This window comes from Arachis ipaensis, chromosome B5 (assembly GCF_059453495.1).
Source record: "Arachis ipaensis isolate K30076 ecotype BB chromosome B5, ASM5945349v1, whole genome shotgun sequence".
Classification (NCBI taxonomy): Eukaryota; Viridiplantae; Streptophyta; class Magnoliopsida; order Fabales; family Fabaceae; genus Arachis; species Arachis ipaensis.
Window position 1 is genome coordinate 78,114,693 of NC_142440.1, and position 5,693 is coordinate 78,120,385.

General features: G+C 42.8%; 1 non-coding gene across 1 annotated transcript; it reads left to right on the forward strand.

The window, feature by feature from the left end:
* The first annotated feature begins 4,881 nt into the window (after positions 1–4,881).
* On the forward strand, positions 4,882–4,985 carry LOC148564698 (small nucleolar RNA R71). Its single transcript, XR_015884066.1, has one exon. It is a non-coding gene; the product is annotated as a small nucleolar RNA R71 (small nucleolar RNA).
* Positions 4,986–5,693: the final 708 nt, after the last annotated feature.

The window sequence follows — 5,693 nt, forward strand, 5'->3', positions numbered from 1 at the left end:
TTTCGTGGAACACCAAACATAGAATCACACTTTCACTCTTGAATTGTTTTGGTGTAGAACACCAAACTTAGCTCCTCGCAATACAGGGGAAACAACTTGCGATACTTATTGAAATAAAGATGAAAAGGAAACTACCTGAGGTTGGGTTGCCTCCCAACAGAGCGCTCTTTTATCGTCGCTAGCTCGACGGTTCCTCCTTTACTTGAGATGGTAATTCACTTTGGGGTTTTTCCCCATGTTGCCCAGATAATGCTTGAGTCTTTGTCTGTTCACTGTAAAAGTCCTCTCTGAACCTTCATCCATGATTTTGATGTGTCCATATGGTGAAACTTTTGTGACAAGAAAGGGTCCGGACTACCTTGATTTGAGTTTTTCTGGGAATAGTCTCAATTTGGAATTGTAAAGGAGTACTCGCTGCCCCTTTTCAAAAATCCTGGGTGCAGGATGCAGGTCATGTCTTCTCTTTGCCTTCTCTTTATACATCTTGGTATTTTCATAGGCTTGTGACCTGAATTCCTCCATCTTTTGCAGCTGCAAGATCCTTTTTGCACCAGCAGCAATACTGTCAAAATTTAATATCTTGATAGCCCAGAGAGCCTTGTGTTCCAGCTCCAGTGGTAAATGACAAGCTTTCCCATACACTAGTTGATATGGGGACATTCCCAGTGGTGTTTTGAATGCTGTTCTGTATGCCCAAAGAGCATCATCCAGCTTCTTCGACCAATCCTTTCTTGATGCACCCACAGTCTTTTCTAGGATCCTCTTTAGCTCTCTGTTGGATATCTCAGTTTGTCCACTTGTTTGGGGATGGTAGGGCGTGGCTACCTTGTGTTTTACCCCATATCATAGGAGAAGAGCTTCTAGTGGTCTATTACAAAAATGGCTCCCTCCATCACTGATGAGTGCTCGTGGGACTCCAAACCGGCTAAAGATATTCTTCCTGAGGAAGTTCATGACTACACTGTTATCATTCGTTGGGGTTGCAATAGCTTCTACCCACTTGGAAACAGAATCCACTGCTACCAGGATGTACTTGTTTGCATATGAGGTTGGGAATGGTCCCATGAAATCGATTCCCCACACATCAAACAATTCCAGTTCTAGGATGAAATTTTGTGCCATCTCATTTCTTTTAGGCAAGTTTCCAGATCTTTGGCATTCATTGCAGCTCTTTACTAGTTCTTTGGCATCCTTGAAAAGAGTGGGCCAAAAGAATCCGCTTTGCAACACCTTAGCTGCAGTTCTATCCCCTCCAAAGTGGCCTCCATAGCATGAGCCGTGGCAACTCCATAGGACCTCTCGTCCTTCTTCTTCCGAAACACATCTTCTAAGGATTCCATCTGAACACTTCATGAATAGATATGGCTCATCCCAGACAAAGTACTTTGCATCATTCATGAGCTTCCTTTTTTGATGTTTATTGATCTTTGGAGGCAATGCCCCAGTTGCCTTGAAGTTGGCAATGTCTGCGAACCATGGTGCTTTGTGAACAATCATTAACTGCTCATCAGGGAAGAACTCGTTCACACTTGTATCAGGTGTTCCACCTTTATCATAAGGAATCCTGGATAGGTGATCTGCTACCTTGTTCTCCACTCCTTTCTTATCTCTGATTTCAATATTGAATTCCTGCAACAATCAGATCCATCTTATTAGTCTTGGCTTTGATTCTTGCTTGGCAAACAAATATTTAAGTGCTGTGTGATCTGTAAAAACAATCACTTTAGCACCAATGAGGTACGATCTAAACTTGTCAAATGCAAAAACTATTGCCAGCAACTCCTTTTCAGTAGTGGTATAATTTCTTTGAGTATCATTAAGGACTTTGCTCGCATAGTATATCACATGGACTAAGTTATCTTTCCTCTGTCCCAACACTGCCCCAACTGCAAAATCAGATGCGTCACACATCAATTTAAATGGTAAATTCCAATCAGGTGGGGAAATGATAGGAGCAGAGGACAACCTCATTTTCAAATTTTCAAAGGCTAACATGCATGTTTCATCAAAGATAAATAGTGTATCAGATACAATGAGATTGCTTAAGGGCTTGGCTATCTTTGAAAAATCTTTAATAAACCTTCTGTAAAAACCAGCATGCCCTAAAAAGCTCCTAATTGCCCTGACATCACTGGGTGGAGGTAGTTTTTCAATAAGTTCTACTTTGGCTCTGTCAACCTCAATGCCTTGGTTAGAAACTTTGTGACCAAGGACTATTCCTCCTGTCACCATAAAGTGACATTTCTCCCAGTTCAAGACCAGATTGGTCTCTTGGCATCTTTTCAATACCAAGGCGAGGTGATGTAGGCAACTAGGAAAGGAATCTTCGAATACCGAGAAGTCATCCATAAAAACTTCAATGAATTTTTCGATTATATCTGAAAAGATAGAAAGCATGCAGCGTTGGAAAGTCACAGGTGCATTACATAGCCCAAATGGCATACGCCTGTAGGCAAACACTCCATATGGGCAAGTGAATGAGGTTTTCTCTTGATCTCTGGGATCAACCACTATTTGGTTATATCCTGAATAACCGTCGAGAAAACAATAATAAGCGTGCCCTGCGAGTCTTTCCAACATCTGATCCATGAATGGAAGGGGGAAATGATCTTTTCGTGTAGCCTCATTGAGCTTCCTGTAGTCTATGCACATCCGCCATCCTGTGACTGTCCTTGTAGGAATTAGTTCGTTCTTCTCATTGGGAACCACGGTAATTCCTCCCTTTTTTGGGACAACATGCACGAGGCTAACCCAGGGGCTGTCTGAGATTGGGTATATTACCCCTCCCTGCCATAACTTCATAACTTCTTTCTGTACCACTTCCTTCATGATTGGGTTCAACCTCCTTTGGGATTGAATGGATGGTTTGGCATCATCTTCCAGCAGTATCTTGTGCATGCATATGGCCGAACTTATCCCTTTCAAGTCAGCAAGAGTCCAACCAATGGCATCTTTGTGGTTTCGCAGTACTTTGAGTAGTTCATCCTCTTGATCTTGGCTGAGGCATGAGCTTATGATTACTGGGTAATTTTCATCTTCTCCTAAGTATGCATATTTGAGGGAGGGTGGTAGTGCTTTGAGTTTAAGTTTGGGTGCTTTTGACTTTTTGTTCTCTTCCTTTGGTGCACCTTGTATTTGAATCTCTACTGTTGCAACCTCTTCACTAAACGTAGACTCCTCCTCTATTAAATCTTCAGGTTCTTCTTCTTCAAACTTTCCTGCACTGCATCTTCAAGTGAGTCCAACCTCATACACTCTCCCAATTGCTCTGGTGGGTAACTCATGGCCTTGAACACATTAATCGTCATCTTTTCATTGTGTAATCTCAGGGTGAGATCTCTTTTTGTACATCAATGACAGCTCCAGCAGTGGCCAAGAATGGCCTTCCCAGGATGATGGAAGCCTTGGCTTCCTCCTGCATGTCCAGCACTACAAAGTCTGCTGGGAAGATAAAATCTCCCACTTTCACCAGCAAATCTTCTATGATGCCATGCGGGAACTTGAACGATCGGTCTGCCAATTGTAAGGCCATCTTTGTTGGTTTAGCTTCCTCAATCTTCATCTTTCTCATCATAGCTACCGACATCAAATTGATGCTGGCTCTTAAGTCACAAAGAGCCTTTTCCACTGTGATTTCCCCTATAATACAAGGGATCTGAAAACTCCCGGGATCCTTCAATTTCTGGGGTAGTTTGTGCTGAATGATAGCACTACATTCTTCGGTTAATATCACAGTCTCGTTGTTCTTCCATCTTCTTTTATTAGTCATTAGCTCCTTTAAAAACTTGGCGTAGAGTGGCATTTGTTCTATTGCTTCAGCAAAGGGTATGTTGATTTGTAGTTTCTTGAAGATCTCCAAAAATCTCGAAAACTGGTTGTCATCCCCCTTCTTCTTTAATTGCTGAGGATATGGGACTCTTGGTACGTCTGGCTTCAGTACTCCTTCCCCTTTTTGTGAACTCAGATTAGGAACTTGAGCTCCATCCTGCTCTTCTTCCTCTTTATCTGAGTCCTTTTCTTGTGGTTTCTGGGGGGTTTCCTTCAGTTCCTTCCCACTCCGAAGGGTGATAGCCTGACACTCCTTCCTTTGTGTTGAGCTAGTATTGCTGCAAAGGTTGTGGCTGGAAATTTGCTTGAATAAGTAGCCAATTTGTGTCTCAAGTTTCTTGATGGCAGCATTCTGATTCTGCATATTGGACATCACTTCTTCGCGGAACATTTTACTATCTTGAATCTCTTTGCCTATGCCTTCAAGTAGATTCTCAATCCTTGAGAGTCTGTCATCAAATGATTGTAGATCGTGATTAGAGGTGGAAGGATGAGGTAAGTTATTTTGGTTTTGATGTGGATGTGGAGAGGTGTTGTTCTTGGGGTGTTGATATGGTCTAGATGTGAAATGTTGGTGGCTTGCATTGTTGGGATTTGGGCGTCTTTGATCAAGGCTTTGGTCTTGTTAATTTTCCCACCCACCCAAAGTTTGGGTGATTCCTCCATCCAGGGTTGTAGGTCTTGGAGTATGGATCATGGTTTTGCCTAGGTGAATTCCCAATGTAGTTAGCTTGCTCCTGACTACCTTCTGCTTCTTCATTCACTCCTTCTTGGGTTGTTGATGAAGTGGAGATTGCTGCTACTTGGTTCCTCTCCATCTTCTTGGTGAGGTCAGCCAGAGCATCTACATTGTTTAGCTCCGTCACTCCTCTCGTGTTTCCTCTTTCGGAAGCATAGAAGTAGTCATTCTCTGCTACAGTTTCAATGACATCTATGGCCTCCTCAATGGTCTTCTTCTTGTTCAAAGATCCTCCGGATGAATGGTCTACGGCCTTCTTTGACTCATAAGAGAGCCCTTCATAGAAAATGTGTAGCTTCACCCATTCGTTGAACATGTCAGGTGGACACCTCCTTGTCAGGTCCTTAAACCTCTCCCATGCTTCATACAGAGTCTCACCATCTTGTTGCCTGAAAGTTTGAACCTCAGCTCTCTGCCTATCGATTCGTTGAGGGGGGTAGAATCTTGCTAAGAATTTGTTCACTACATCTTCCCAAGTTGTCAAGCTCTCCTTCGGGAAAGACTCCAGCCACTTGGCTGCCTTATCCTTGAGTGAGAATGGAAATAAGAGCAGTCTATAGGCGTCAGGATGAACACCATTAGACTTCACTGTGTCACATATTCTCAGAAAGGTGGTTAGATGTTGATTGGGGTCCTCTTGGACACTCCCTCCGAACGAACAGTTGTTCTGAACAAGGGTGATGAGCTGTGGCTTCAGTTCAAAATTGTTGGCGTGGACGGTTGGCTTTTGAATGCTACTTCCATAGTTTCCTGGGTTTGGATTGATGTAAGAACCTAAAACTCTTCTATCCTCCCCAGCATGATTTGCTCGACCTCTTCCGCCATGGTTGTGAGTCTCTTCTTCATGATGGTTTTCCATGTTTTCTTCCATGTTTGGTTCAAAGTATTCCTCCTCTTCCTCTTGCTTCCCTTCTTAATCTCAAGAAGGTCCTCTCAGGTTCAGAATCAAAGGAAGTTGAAGCCCCGCTTCTTCTCCCTGTCATACAACCAACAAGTACAAGCAAGGAAAATAGATGCAGAAAGTATTTCTGTCAGAATTACTGTTAGTGTGAGTGATGCAATATATCAAACAGTTAGTGGGTTAGTGAAATGAATTGTAAATAACAAAGAAAAAGTAGGGGAAAGG